At 36.7% G+C, this 16,712-nt stretch overlaps 1 protein-coding gene across 8 annotated transcripts in view; it reads right to left on the reverse strand.

The window, feature by feature from the left end:
- The window catches only part of CdGAPr (GTPase-activating protein CdGAPr), an 842,258-nt gene that overhangs the window by 202,269 nt on the left and 623,277 nt on the right, over window positions 1-16,712 (reverse strand). For 2 of the 8 annotated variants that reach the window (XM_067112530.1, XM_067112529.1), the window contains exon 1: window positions 3,305-3,436. The exons of the other annotated variants lie outside the window; for them this stretch is intronic. The gene's annotated coding sequence lies outside the window, so the exon portion shown is untranslated. Of the gene's footprint in view, window positions 1-3,304; window positions 3,437-16,712 lie in introns of those variants that run through there. 8 annotated transcript variants of the gene reach the window in all.

The following is a 16,712-nucleotide window of genomic DNA, read 5'->3' on the forward strand; positions in this document are numbered from 1 at the left end:
TGAAGTCATTCAGCGCTGAAACGGAAACTGACAGTAAAAAGGTTTGCAAAGTGTAAAAAGAGGAAATCCTCGGAGTCTGTACTATGAATCAACTGTTAGGGGAGGGTGGACAGTAAGATGGAAGAAAGAATAAGAACGGAGGCAAAGTATAAGGAATGAAAGGGGTTGCAGCTAGGGGGGCTAAAGGGACGATGCAAATAACCTCAAGTAATGCCTGCAGTGCACCGCATGAGGTGCACTGACGGCACTACCCCCTACGGGGACAGGCACCTTGGAAGAATCCTTAGCATTTCATAAATACATGAGCTGAATAGGAACGTTACTGCTCACAATTTCTGTCTGAATAGGAACGTTACTGCTCACGATTTCTGTAAACCTTGAAAAATATTAGCAGTCCTGGTAAACGCAAACGCTATGTTATTACAGAAAGCAAATACCGAACCTAGAGTGAAGTTTGATTAAGATGAAAACTTCCTTACAAACCTGAATAAATAGGGAGCCAACTTATTCCACTCTGAGCTACTTTAATAATCAAGACTATAATCAATCTCAATATTCACGATATATTCGCTGAAAAGGGAATGGAAAGCATTCTCATATACATACATAAATACATACATACATACATACATACATACACACACATATATATATACACACATATATATATATATATATATATAATTATTGGATGGTGATTATTCGTATGAAGAAGCTAGCGAGAGTGTGAAATGTAAAACCAGATCCCCGCTAAACTAATAAGAAAATATTTTCATCAATCAACAGAAATGTACGCGGAAATATTTCGAATATCGGTCTTAACTTTATAAATATATCATAAAGACATAATTCCCATCCCATGGTAAGCTCCAAACACTTTCCTCTATTGTTTTCTGCAATGAAATTAATTGCATTCCTCCAAGAAAGTGGAGCAAGTGGTAGAGATCTAATAACTTGACTTAGGTCATTAATTACGAGTACCCAAGAGTGAAGACCATCTATGAAGCGTTTTTTCAGCTGGTCTCCTCCGAGAGAAATTTTCTTCAATTGATCTCTCTCTCTCTCTCATATAAGCATATACATACATACATACATATATACATACATACATACATACATATATACATATATATATGTATATATATATATATTATATATTATATATATTATATATATATATATATATACATATCAAATTGTTGTTCAATTATTGCTTGCATAATTATACACTCAAGTGCACACAAATATCGAAGGTTTCCATTCTAAGAATATAAAATATTGAAAGTAAACGTTGAATGATACCAGAGGTTTCTGGGTAAAAGGGAATATTCTTTAATCGACAAGATCACCAAAGCAACTAAGCTGATGATGATGCCAATAGCAAAAATACAGAAATAGTAATTACACAAACAGTCAAATCATGAAAACAAGGGTTTTCCTGCGAACGTTCCCGAGAGCGATTTGTAGACGGAGAAGAAAAGAAAAGAAAAAAATCTCCCAGGGCAAAGAGAAAAATATCCCCCATCTCCTCTTCGAAACGAGTCTTCAATCACGAAAGCAATTTTCCAATAAGGATTTCAATGATGGAAAATTGGCCGGGTCCTTTTAAGTGGCGTTCAATATCAAGTAATATTTCTCCCAAGATAAAAAAAAAAGGGATATTTCGACAAGAACACGCGTCTCTATATATAAAGAAAAATTCTGAAACCTTCTTGAGTTGTTTGATTTATGATAATACACACGCCTTGAGTAACAACCATCCCAATAAGAGTAAACAGACATTATAACTTTATAATAAAACCCATAAATTAGTTAAAAACATCTTGCATTAATAATTTTCAATTAGAATGAAAATTAACCTCCATTTTTTCGCGGTCACACTCTATGGCGAGACATGACATAAACCAAAGAAACTTTATGCTGAACATAAAAGGCGTCTAGCATAACTTTGCGCAAAACAGTTTTACAGATTGTCATAAGAATAGTCAAGGACAACTTTTCTAATAAACTCTGATACGCATTGGTCATTTTCTCTCTGCGTACCTGTCCTTGTCTTTCTTTTTAGAACACTACTGAATGAGTGAGATCAAAGTTTAACCTTTCATTTCATAGCAAAATCTTAACTTTTCATTTCATAGCAGTCACAGAAAATGTTTTGACGCCACACTAAAAAATTAGGTAACGTGCTTTTTCTTCATTGTTTGCTACTTAACACAAAAACACTTTCTGAAAATCATGCAGAGATCACAACTGCACAAAAACAATATCTAAACCCAGACCATAGAGACAAATCATTGCTGCTGTACACTGCCGCCGAAAGATGGACTCAAACTTCGAGTGCTGCAAAAACATAAGCTTCTTTAGTGGAAAGCCCTACGGATCTTACTAAATCACATCGAAGTGTTCTCTTTCTGCTTGCACTTTACACTACAGCAGGCATCGGATCAGCACCCAACCCTTGCAAGACCCTCCAAGAGTAGAGTTGCACTCTGGAAATGATATCCAAGTCTCGTAAGCCCCTCCAAGTTGAAAGTGGATCCGTAGCAGACCTCCCCAAATTCGCTGCTACGAGCGTCCCTGAGTATTGGAGTACGTCATGTTCGAGTCGGTAATCACAATTGTAGCGTCATTTATTCCGGCAGCCGCAGTTGGCCACAACCCCTTCCCCAGCCCCTTTCCTTCCACAGACACTCCTCCTCCTCCTCCTCCTCCTCCTCCTCCTCCTCTTCCTCCTCTTTCCTAGGACTTCACATCCTTCGTTCATTTTCTGCAAAGCCTCTTAACAGCTGACTATTGCTAACTGGCGTAATATGATTCACAACAACGTTCAGCGATGCTAGTTTTAAGCTTATCACATCTTAGCATTAGAGTCGTTATTATTAATGAACAATATGCAAACAATTAATTTGTTATATATATATATATATATATATATATATATATATATATATATATATATATATATATATATATATATATATATATATATATATAATATAATCACAATATTTTTGTTTTAATTTGTAAATCCGATGGCACTTTTCAACAATCGACTCCAACACAACACCTACTAAAACAGTACGTAGAGAAAATAAGTCAGCGATCGGAAGCAGACGGTGCAAAAATCTTGCTACCTATCGCATCCGTGACAGGCAGGGAACACACGTGAACACTACCATTCCAGCGATATCAGCCACATCAATTGTTGACAGAATTCATTCGTCACACAATGAACTGGAAGCATTTTTTTTACGAAACCCCACTTAAGCACGATGACGAAACAGTAAGGGAACCGTTCACTAACAAAATGCTCCGACTTCGGCGAAATTCGCGATGACCGACGATGTCGGTCGGCCGAAAGGAGGCGAGAGCAGCCGCCGGTACTGGCTGACTCAGACACAACACTGGTGATGGCCCAAGTCCGCAACCTCGTCACCACGTGTACGCCATGACGGGGAGGAGGACCATAGCTCGCACGCCCGCTCCCTCGCTCGCTCGCTCGCTCGCTCGCTTGCTCTTTTGCCGTTTCGTGCTCCGCTCTCCTCTGCACGTGCCCCTCCCATTCAGGAAAGACGCGCACCTCCGTCCACTTCTTCTGCTCGCTGCGATGCACGCTCATCTTACACTTTACACTGTCTTGAAAGAATGCATTCACATTTGCATTTTCATGAATATTCAGCTCCTCTTTTCTCAAGTGACACGTTTCATGAAAATACCGTTTTGGAAGACCTTTCGTCACACCAATTCGCGCACCTGGCAGGTGAGCGTCGTTTCATTAAACTTCTTGTCATTGCATATTTTGGACACCTCAAATCTGAATCTCTTCTCACTTAAAATAAATAGTCATTGAAAAAGTAACAACAACGAGGCTATTCACACACAAACCAACAGGTAGACAGAGCGCATGAGCGTAAACAACGCCAAAATGAACCGTCTCGAACTTCATGCGCGTAAATTACAGTATAAAACGAGAGGAAGATCCAAGCGGGTTACCAAAACTGACCTAAAATAAAGGAAGGAAACGGCTAAGTTGCGAAATCCCCAAGCCATAAGAGTAGCGTCGGTCATCGAGGTACATAAGCGTGCGCCCTTGCATAAGAAAGACGGGTTAACAAGCCAAAAGATGTCGCTTAAGGCCATAATTGAGTCGGTACGCAATTTCGCTCCTGAAGTAAGTGGCCGCCATTTCGCCATCCACCTACACTTTGCAACAAGGACGCCTCTTATCAAAGAGGAAGGGGAACGTTTGAGGGCGGGGGCGGGGTGGGTGGGTTGGTGGGTTCTCTGCCATGAGAACCGCATGAATGAATTAATGAATGAGTTCTTGTAGGGAATGTCGTCCCGTAGTAGGAATTCGAGAAGGTACGGCTCGAAATGACATACCATACCACATGATTTGGTCAAAAGCAGTATCTAAAGGAAAAAAAATTTATATGGATTAGCACAAGAAAACTAATGCTACCCAACAGAGCTAGTTCTTAGATCGTTATGATATATGTGACTGTTTAAATGGTTGCTAACCCTGAAAAGTCATTTTTAGCTGTCGTAGAAGTCTTGCTAAAATGCAATTCAAAACAACTCCAAGAAAAAAACTACTTTCAGAATAAAAGTAAAACAAAACCACCCTTCTCGTTTTCCTTTATCACGACAGATGCAAGCACGCAAAAACGTTTATTCGTACACATATCCTAATACAAACATTCTCTCTCTCTCTCTCTTTGTAAAAAGAGCATATCAGATGTAATACGTTATCGAAACTACCATTAGCCAACACTCCAAACTTCAAAAATAGGTCCTAAACAGTGACCCTTTCACTCAAGATCTAAGGATTACCATAGGCTTAGTTAAAAGCTATGGACTGTTTTTGGTTAAGTTATGCAATCCAAGTTTCTTCGGAACTGGAAATGGACAATGTTTGGAAAGCAGAAATTAATGACATCAATATTTCACAATACATACAGTACATAACTAAGATTAACTCCAGTTACTGTACTACATAATTCATAAAAAGGGTTTGGAGGAGAGATCAGCTATGAGCGAGTCACAACAGATCCCATTCGGCGTCGACACTTTCACCAGGTGCCTCAGGCAAAGCCAGCAGCTCCACCAACGCCACCATAACTTTAGCAAGGTCATGAGAACTCTGATCAGTACAGGAGGGAGGAGGGAGGTGGGAGAAGGGAGAGGGGTAGGGGAGGGGAACCGAACAGACGATGGGGGCACGACGGGTCAGAAAGATGAGCTGGTGCATATTATATCGAGGAAACGTAACACAAGGTTGCCGCAGTTCAATCTACTGTACATAATTAAACCTTCAAGGACAAGGCTGAAACAGGCCATATTTGTCAACGCTAAGATCATAGCGTTTTTAAAAATGAATATCATAAGGTTTTGAGAGATCCGACGAAAACCGTGGCGATTAGCATCTTGCAAATATCGTTATGCTAAATGCCACTGCCACTGATAAACCGATGATTATATATGCCTATATATACATATATATGTGTGTATGTATATATATATATAATATACATATATATACATATATACATATAAATATATCAACCATACACCCTTTCATAGTGGTGACGCTAGAAACTAGAGTATTCTAGTTCTCAGCATATCTCTAGGAGTGAGGTTACTAGTCTATTCTTGACCCCCGTTGAAGCAGGTATCCTTGTAAACATAGGCAGGCTGGTGGGCTGTAAGCTGGGACTGAATCATAGGGCTTGCGAATGTGAGTTCAGTGTTCTATTGCAGAGCTACGTCACACTAACAAACAATTACACACACACACACACACACACACACATATATATATATATATATATATATATATATATATATATATATATATATATATATATATGTATATATATATATATATATATATATAAACAGGTAGAGAGAAAGATGAGGATAAGTATAAAAGTTATTTTGATTCGCTTTGTAGTGATACATAGCAACACTACTCTCGACAGCATTCAGACAACCTTGCAACCAATAAAAAAAAAAAAATAGAGGAGGGGGAAGTGGGGGAGGCATACAGAATAATCAAGGGTAAAAGGGCAAAAAGAGCCAAGGACGAATTTACAGTAGTTGTTTGAGGGATAAACAGAGAAGGGAAAAAAGGGGCATCTACGATCAACCTCTTCTGAACCACGCCTCTCCTCTGGGGTTTCGCTGCGGGGTCCAAGCCATAATACGCACACAGTCTAGTCTACACCCTGAATCGCCGAAATGTTGCTACCACATCATCAGGCGATTCCGAAAAACCTCAGAGACAGCAGCATACGGCTAAACGGAAGTTTCTCTGCTCTATTTTCGGTCTAGGACGAACAACGAGGATATATCAAATTAGCCTCTATTTCTTTTTAATTTCTCTATTCCATGATTTTTCGTCCACAGGCGATTGTTTATTTTTTCCATTTGTTGAGCACACAACTTATGATGACTGCCATTACTAAAATATTGTTGTGATAATGAAAACATAATTTGCTTAGCAGTGCTAATTCCATCAAACATATTTTGAAAACCATCTTCGAATAGAAAAATTTTTATTTCCTTGACGGAAAATGATATATTCTGAACCGTCAACCTCAGAGACGAAACAACGCATCGCGTTGGGAGCTTCCTTGCGTTAACCTTGAAAATGCTATAAAACAGGAAGGGCCGAGGATACCACAGTCTCTGTGGAAACCATGATAATGACGATGAGGATGATTCAACTGATTCTAGCAGAGCAGAAACTGAGATGAATCAGAGACACGGCAGGGAAATGACTGGTGCTTGCAGACGAGAACTTTCCTTCGACTGCCTATTAGCTGTCTGCGGTCGGAGCTAAGTATTGGTACACTCGCCGCTAGGCCAAAACCACGGTAATTATTGTTCTGTTGCCACGTTAGGTTATGTTCAGCCTACACTGCTTCTGCTATAGCTTGTTCAACGCAACAAAACCATCTTCTTCAACAACAAGGGATACACAGCATTCATCTCTAATGTAACTTGCACTGGCCAACAAATGGCTGCTCCATAACAATCTACTATAATATGAGTATGTATGGCGCAAAATCACCTCCTGTGACATTACACCAAATCTATCAAAAATATGATATTATACTACGCGTCTATTCTATATAATAACATAACCAGTGACCTACATTATTATGTAGCAAAGATTCTAAGATTCCAGCGTATTTACTAAGAATGCAAATCTGCAAATCCTTTATGTCTTAATTAATAATAGAATCTTTATATTTCTTCCTTTACCTGAAGAAGAGACTCCAAAATATTCCATGAAACTCCCTAATTTTCTCCCTTGCAGACTCTGACTCTCAGGTATCCACCTAGTTTGACATCTAACGTCACGATAAACAACTGCCAATGTCAACAGATAAAATACTGCAGTAACTCAGAAAATCTTGATCAACAAAGGTGAGGGTCAACTTGAACATTATTCTCACGTTGGCTGACATTTCTACAAGCAAAGCATCTTCTGTATCAATATATACTAAAAATAAATGAAAATGATGTCATCAATAAAATCTCAACCTGCTTCAGTACCTCTTCAGTTACCTTTGCATTTTGCGTTGCAGTCGTTGTTTTATTCGTAAGTATTTTTCAGAATAACATAGAAAGCTAGATACATGAGAAATTAATAAAGAATACACCGAAGTCACCTGCATATAACTTTTAGAATGAACAGGTGATTATATTAATTTGGTTATTTTATACGTGCATTAGAGATGACAAAAATACTTTTACAAAGAACTACACTACATCAGATTTATGAATTCAGAAGACAGATGCAGCCAGAATTATCATATAGACGAGGTTTGGGATTCTGCGCCATATTATCTACTAACATGATTCTGGAACCGATTCGCTCTTAATTCCATCAGCAAGTATAATACAGAAAATAAAGCTTCTTCTATAACTCCTATACGGAACAAATACATCTACGTATACTACGCGATTCAATGCATGCTCACTTCCTCTTTCCCTAAAGGAAGCATATGGAACCAAAAGGCTCTACCTTAGCCATGGCTATGCCCGAGATGAAAAATACATATTCTGAAATAATACAAAGAAAACGGAAAAAGAACAACTGAGGCAATTTATGAAGTGATACCACTACAATACAACGTTAGAAGATGAGGGCAGCATATATATACAATAAAAATACTCTTGTGATAAACAAGGGAAGAACACAAGAACATAATCGTTATATTGACAACACACTTAAATCGTTAACAACGTCATTATCATCTCATTGAAGGTACGATTATTACCATGAGAATAAAATGACTCAAATACAAACCCACGCCTTACGCTGTTTGAAAAATAAAACAAAAACATCATTAAAACCAAATCAAAACATGAATGGAAGTAGTAAGGCAAAACTACAGACCATTTTCTGTTTCTTTGGCGCCATTGTATCCCTGTGTGTACACGTCCGTTCTTTGTCATCCATCCAGAGATAAAACAACAACCAGATGATCGACGTCCTTCGTTTGTGCATCTCTTTTTCTGTACGGCAATTGAGACCCTCCACCCGCACATTAATGAACAAAATGAGAGGTACCCAAAGAGATGGTTGTGGAGTTGGCGGGGGGGGGGGGGGTTGTCGTGGATTGGGGGGAGATACCGGAGGGAAGGGCAGAGGATGTGTACCTCCTCGGCTTCATTTGCATTAGCTTCACCGCGGTGGTGAATCTAGACTACTCCAATGCGCGTTCCAGTCTTAACTTCAGTACCGCACCATCTAGTCTAGAGGGTCCGATTCAAGGCCAGCGACAAAGATGCGAGTCAGTCGCACCTTTCTGATGCTACTTCAAATTAAGTAGATTTTATCACGATTTTTTTCTGCCTGCCTATCTTCTCTCTGTTGCACTTTCTTGATTCAATTCCTCAAATGCTTGTAAAAGTAGTAACCATACGACTGTTTTATTTGAAGGCAAATTCATCACCAAGATGAAGAACAACAATAAAAACAACAGCCACTTTACATTTGTAAAGAAGGTAACTCACATATCTTGATCCTAACTTTGTTATAGTAAGCAATGCAAATACGAAAAATAATGTGCATTTTAATTCATACCTTACTCCTACATTACGCTGCTATATTTCACAATTTTATTAAGCTTTGGTACCAATAATAGTCGAGCCTATGCCGGTGGCTTTTCAAGCAGCTTGTGCCTCGACGAACGCAATATTTCATGAGGGCCACCAAAATTCCTTTCGCAGTGGTTTCCTTGCATTGTTAGCAAATACAAAAGAGCTTACACATCGCAGTCCACCTATGACGCACCGAATGAGCTCCGCGCACGTTTGTCAGTCATAAAAATGTCACAGAATGAGCTTCTTACACATTCATCATTCGCGTGAGTTACTCAAGGATCGTTGCAGAAGGAAGTTGCAGCTCACAGTCGTAAAACATTACTCTTCTCTTAGTAATTATGGGAATGCTGACGAAGGCACAGTCACAAAGAAGAATAAAATTCCCTGCCTGACATTTGCAATTTGAATACATTTTTTTCTATTAAGAGTTCACTTTTCTCAGTGTTTTAAGGATTGGAAAGACTCGGCGAGTGCAATTTACGTCATGTCAAGACGAGACCGTTACCAACAAAAACTCAATGAAGGTTGTTACTTTTTATCAGGATAAATCCACAGTCACGCAATTAAGATTAAGGAAATCGACATGACAAAGAATCGCATTAAAATGGTCACTGTAATGAGTAAGACATAGCGAAGTCGATGAAGATGCAAAAGCTGAAGGCCTCATGGACCTGTCAGCAAGAACGGTTTCTCCACATGAAAGGAATCATGCAGAGCAGACAACATGACAGTCTGTCACATGACACAAAATTTCATTGCATGCAATGGTCTGTGAAGACGCGAATCCCCTGAGCAAGATTCTAATGCGCCCTCCCACTGCAATCTCATCTGCATTACGCGGTATTACTTAAGGATCTTCAAGCATGATCGTCAGGAAACGGAATTAAGCGAAGGTAAAAAATTCTCCCTAGATCAGCATTCTATGCGAAACTGCATGAATATTACAAAACATATATGTGAATGGAGAAATAAGCTGTTATCGTCTTTGCCAACAAGATGGTAGCCAGCATTCTATAGTTCGAAATAAAACCATAATAATACATTTTTTCCCACTTTTAATACAAATCTAAGCAGTCTTCCTGGTGGTGTTATGGATAAATGACGCTCAAAGTTCTAGAAAGGCTGCATATTCTGTTTGTATTTGCAAACGCACGCAAGTGTCCATATCTATTAAAATTAATTTATTATATCACGATTTTTTTCTGCCTACCTTCTCCCTGTTGCACTTTCTTCATGTAGCCTAGAAATCTATTCCGCAAAAGCTTGCAAAAGTAGCAAGTAACCGTAGGGCTGTTTTATTTGAAGGCAAATTCATCAGCATGAGGAAGAACAACAACGATGAAAGCACCAACCGTCATTTTACATTTGTAAATGAGGCAACTGATATTTCTTGGTCCTAACTTTGGGAGAGTAAGCACTGCAAGTACGACAAATAATGTGCATTTTAATTCATACCAATCCTAATGTTATATCCAATGAGAAGGTCACATCATATTCTAAGGATTGACAATTGAAATTATGTCACAGAACGACGGCCATGATGTATTTCGTTGGGGTTCTTGTCCGTCAGGCAGGCCCCATCCATTTCACATGCCCCATGTCAAGAGGCATCATCCACGGAGTTATTAAGAGATCACTGCCTGGGTGTCCCAGGCCTACTTTTGTTAGCAATAATGTCACTGTCTGAAAACAGTCTTTCCCTGTTCTATTCCTCATTTCCCATGAGCCAGTCGTTATTTTCTTTTAACGCTTAAGAACTGAGCTGAACTACCTACGCTTTCATACGCAATACTACCTCAAAGAAGCTGGTCAACATTACAAATATTATAACGTACACATGTCCCTGCCCATGAGAGCATTCTGACTCTAAACAGAAAAAAAAATTCAAATTTAATTTCAGTTTGACGACCAGCAAAGGTGACAAGAAGGAATTTTTGGTCCACTAGTCTAGGAATAATGATAATTTAAAAAAAATATTAAATAATAATCATTAAGCCATGTATAAAACATTTAATAATCTTCGAGGACACCAGTTAAAACACGAAATCCCTTACTGAGTAGCTCCTCGAAGACTCCATTCATTTCAGTAAACCTTCTCGTATGTTCAAAACAAAGCCTACTTGTTTTAAGAACGCAGCGAAGTGAAAATAAATATAGTCAATATGAAAAATATGAAGTGATATGAGAAAAATAAAGAGTGCCGGATATAGAGCAACAAGTAAATAATGTCAACAATATTCACGAAAATACATGAGAAGGGATGAGAAAAACTACACGTGTGGCCAGATGGGGGAAACTCTTTGAAGTATCGAACACGTAATGCACTACTTACCAATACCTGTCAACACCAACATAATCTGACGTCTTACCTGAAAAGATAGAGACTAGAATGAAGAGCTTCAAACAGCAGATACCTACAGTTCATCACATGGGACATACAGTATATTAGCACATTAAAAAAAAGGCCAGTCTTAGCAGCCATTTATAAATAATTTGAATTCATATGTATAAATAAATATAAAAAAGTAAGTATATGTGAATTTCTTGATGATAACAAAATTAAACATTCTTCAGCCTTAACGTTTCCCTTGTCAAGTCAATTTCCCATTTTTAATTAATGAGAAAATGGCCCATCGATATTTGATTCACACTAATGATTCTTTTATTAAAAAACCAAGTCCCTCTGACTATAATAATCACACTTGCCGAGTAATGAAACCGTTTTAAACCGTAGGAGCCTTATGCAATACTACTGCACCGGGCTTTCACAGATGAATCATACAGTTGCTGATTCAGGGGGAAATTCGTCGGGTCATTGATCTGTGCAGAGCAGTCATTCCCGACGAATTTTTCCTCCCAGGAAGTTTTTAATTCCATTTTAGCAACAGTTTGCGAAGAAGCTACGGAAGGAAAACTAGAGTCGCTCTCAACTTTTACTTTTACATCTTGATCAACAATTAAAAGGCCTGCACAGAATATTGCTCAAGTGTGGAGATAGATTTCTCCACCCAAATGCACTTTCGCAGCCAGAATCAAGCGAGAACATTTCCCAAACAAACAAGCCGCTGTTTGCTGAAGGTTCCATTGATGTTCCTAAGTCAATATTAATTATAACATGGCGGGGAGAAAGGGAAACTTAACTGAACTACATTTCGAAAACCCAAAGTAGGAATTCTCATGGAAATGATTCTATTTCCGTTCAATGCATATTTCTCAGTGAAGCAACAAAAATACAAAATGACGACAAATGCAATTTCACACAATATGTGTATATATAAATATTTATCTATGCAGAAATGCACCAAAGGCAACTGTGATGTCATCACTGTAATTCCTTTGAGCAACTACACAGGAGCAAGGAGATACCGTTGCATCGTCGTGCAAGAAACTCATCCGTCTCCATACACGACCGCAACACGAAAAAGAAATGGCAAAATTCCTACAAAATGACCACAGGTCTGCAAGCCGAGTCTTCTGCTATTCTGTATACATTAAGATAAGCAAAAAAAAAAAATTAGGGAAAACTTGACGTTATAATTAACGTGCATAAACTTATTGACAGATGAAGCTAGAATCACTGCAAAAGTCATATGCACCTTATATGGAATTGATTCATTAGACAACCGTTAAAGCCAAAAGCGATGCAGGTGTATAGAATATAAAAAATTCATAATACTAAAAATCAGTCTCGCGAATGATACCAATTATCTTATTTGCATCCCTCAGCCTAATTGGGGCCTTGTTGCTGAGATGAACAAAAACAATTCTGCTACTCAGTGGGATATAAACATGATTTCCACCGCTCAAAGTTTTAAAGTTTTAGCTACCATTCATCTATGATAAAGTATAACATGCACATGGAAGTCACTGTTAAGTTGAAAATGAAATCAATCTATACGTAATTAAAACAAGCGGATTTTCTTTACCAGATGTTATAATATTCAATTTCTAAGTTAAAAGAATAAATAAATAGACTAGATATATATATATATATATATATATATATATATATATATATATATATATATATATATATATATATATATATATATATATATATATATATATATATATATATATATATCACATCAGGATGGAACCCCAATCTCTCAATGACAGGTCAGGGGCTACCAATTGACCCTCAGAGGTGCGTTAATTGGCAGCGCCCTGGCCTGTCATTTGAGAGACTGGGGTTCAATCCCCATGTGAGTCAGAAATTTATGTGCATGTATATATGTGTATAGTGTATGTATATATATATATATATATATATATATATATATATATATATATATATATATATATATATATATATATATATATATATATATATATATATATATACATACATACAGTGCATATATATATCATTTGTGTGTGCCTATAAAAGAATAATCAAGCTTAAACAAACTTTATACTTGTGGCTTGAGTATAGAAATAGAAAAAGTACACACTGAAAAGTTCTTGTGTACAGTAAATGAAAGACAAAAAGAACACCCAGGCATTAACGGGATACAAGAAGCCGAGAAGGGATCATTTGCCCGCAGCCTTTAGAAAAAATGGATTTATAATGATTCAAATTATAAAAAAAATCTTATGATGACTAAATATGGAATTTACAAAAAATTCCGCTCTAACTGTAAACATCATGTCCAATGTATGAAGATTAAAGGCAAGTGGTGTCCGTCAAACAAATATTTGCCTGTAATAAGTGAGAGACTGCGTATGGTACAGAACTTGTTCAGTCCTGCATAAGAATACGATAAATATCTTCTAAAGAATAAATTGCTTTTTTTTTTTTCACACCTCTAAAATGGCGGGATACATCGTAAAATTTTGAAATTATATCTTAAAAATATCAAAGATTGCAAGTTGCAACTTGAAAACTTTGACATGTTTAACATATATTTTCAAAATTTTAAAAGATACATCCCGCCATTTTACAGGAAATAAAAAAAATAAATATGATATATACATATATATATATATATATATATATATATATATATATATATATATATATATATATATATATATATATATATATATATATAATGTATCTTTTATTTCAGCTCAAGGCCATATACACGGAATATACAAATACAATACCCACAATCAAGATACATGAGATAACAGGATAAAAATGATAATCGCCATTGTCCACACAGCTGCTGAAGAATAGAAAAAATAGTAGTCATAATAATGGTAATGACAGTACTAATATGGAGAGTAATAGTAAAAAAAATATTAAAAATTATAGCAATTATAAAAACAGTTTGCATACAATTAATTTCCTTCTGGGGACCTTAGGTTGTTACAGACGTCAGGTCCAGAAGACTGAATACGAAAACTGAAAAAAGCAAGACTCAATAATAATAATAATAATAATAATAATAATAATAATAATAATAATAATAATAATCACAGTAATAATAAAGATATTAATAATAATAAACGTAGAAGTATAATAATAATAATAATAATAATAATAATAATAATTATTATTATTATTATTATTATTATTATTATTATTATTATTATTAACAGATTCTGCAGGTGACACTTAACAATAGCAAAAATAGAGAATAAGTATACACAGTAACTCAGGCCACACCTGTGTGAAGGAAGATAACGTAATGCAAGACTTCGAGAATGCTCCACCCAACTCCAACTAAAATCAGTGGTATATACAAACAGACAGTGCGCCTAGTAGAGATGATTTCCTATTCGCTGATCGATGAGATTCGTTACTGTCTAAAGTTCTAAACGGAACAAGGTGTAAACCCTTTAGTTAATAATATTAATTTCTAACCATATTACTTTTTGTTAAATTATTACAAAATATCAATGCATATAGTATAAAGATTATTACGTTACACTAAAATCTTATCCACAAAAAATATTTCTGAAATCCCTCGCAGAAAAACAATATGCATTATAAAACGACCGTTATCAACTGATACAGAAATATACGACCGTTATCAACTGATACAGAAATATACGACCGTTATCAACTGATAAAGAAATATAAAACTTTTGTAAAACTCGAGATATAAACAATTCTGGAGGTAACCGATTATAACAATAATAAAAAAAAAAATTCGTTGTTATCATCGAATTGAGCCGGAATGAAAGTATACTATAATTACAAGCGAAGTGCGATTAAAGCTGTAAAGGAAATGGAGACAAGCTTCACTAAGACCAGAGGTCTGTGTGTTCCAATTTGATATTAAGAAAAATAAAAGTCTCATATATGAAGAAAAAACAAAAAAGATCTCAATTCCGAAAATATTTAACATTATTAAATTCTTGAGTTATCATCTCCAGAATATCGTCTGGCGGTGATGTGGACGTAACAGCGCTGACGCAGCAATAACGATCCGCAATTTCTGGCAGCACCGCTGTACACAAAAGCAAAATATAAGTTTTGCATAAAAAAAATACCACTATCGCTCGGTATCTTGACCTCTATGATAATTCAAACATCATGATGAGTCACATTATTATTACAGACATGTAGACATATATTTTTAAGTATGTATACTAAAAATTGAACTGTCATATTTTACACGCATGTCATCGTTGTTACTATATTGCATATAAATTATATATGTTTGCTGAAAGCAAATGGGTGTTACAGACCAATACACACACAAACAAAGCAACTCCAACATCTTCTAAAAACATAACAGACACCTCACACGTCTCGAACTGTCGACCTAACCGCTCAGCTCTCCTCGCTGCTGGAAGAAAGGGAGTTGGGGATTTGGTACGATACATGTACACATATGCTACCGGGGTCTAAGCGATGTCAGGCAGGGCAGCCGATCGAGGCTACGGTCTACCCTAACGCCAAATCAAAGTCCTTCAAAAGAAGGCATTGTGCTTACCCCATATAAAAAATGGGAAAAAGCACGTTAAACGAAGAAATATATATATATATATATATATATATATATATATATATATATATATATATATATATATATATATATATATATATATATATATATATAGTAACAACGATGACATGCTCGCACATATGCCATGATGAAACAACACAGACAAAGGGAAGAAGTTAAAACGAATTGAATGGTTATAATGTCAAACAACAGAATCATAAGCTGAACTAAATAAGAAGCAAGGCGATCACACCGCCGTATGGTAGTGGCGCAAACTACGCAGCTGTCACGAGCACAAGCCATACATTAATAACTCTCTCTTCGCGCGAAAGAAAAGTTACATCATCAATCTCCGTCTAATGCGTACACATTCGTAAGAGCGAGCGTGCGCATATGTGAGCACGGGGGATTGCTCCTTTTCACAGTTTTCTAACAGTGTAAAAATGCTTTGGCGTTTATGAAAGTCACCGCTATAGTATCTGGGAATAAGCCATGTCGCCATACGTCACACCCCATTATGAATGTTTTTCGGATAGTACACGCCTTTGCAGTTAACCCTTCCATTAAATCAACCCATTATTAAATTCAGTCCTTTCAGTCTGAATCCAAACCCTCCTTGAGCCTTAATTCTTTTCCCAGCAAATGAGAATCTCTCTCTCTTTCTCTCTCTCTCTCTCGTAATATTCCCTC

This window comes from Macrobrachium rosenbergii, chromosome 12 (genome assembly GCF_040412425.1).
Source record: "Macrobrachium rosenbergii isolate ZJJX-2024 chromosome 12, ASM4041242v1, whole genome shotgun sequence".
In the NCBI taxonomy this organism is placed as follows: domain Eukaryota; kingdom Metazoa; phylum Arthropoda; class Malacostraca; order Decapoda; family Palaemonidae; genus Macrobrachium; species Macrobrachium rosenbergii.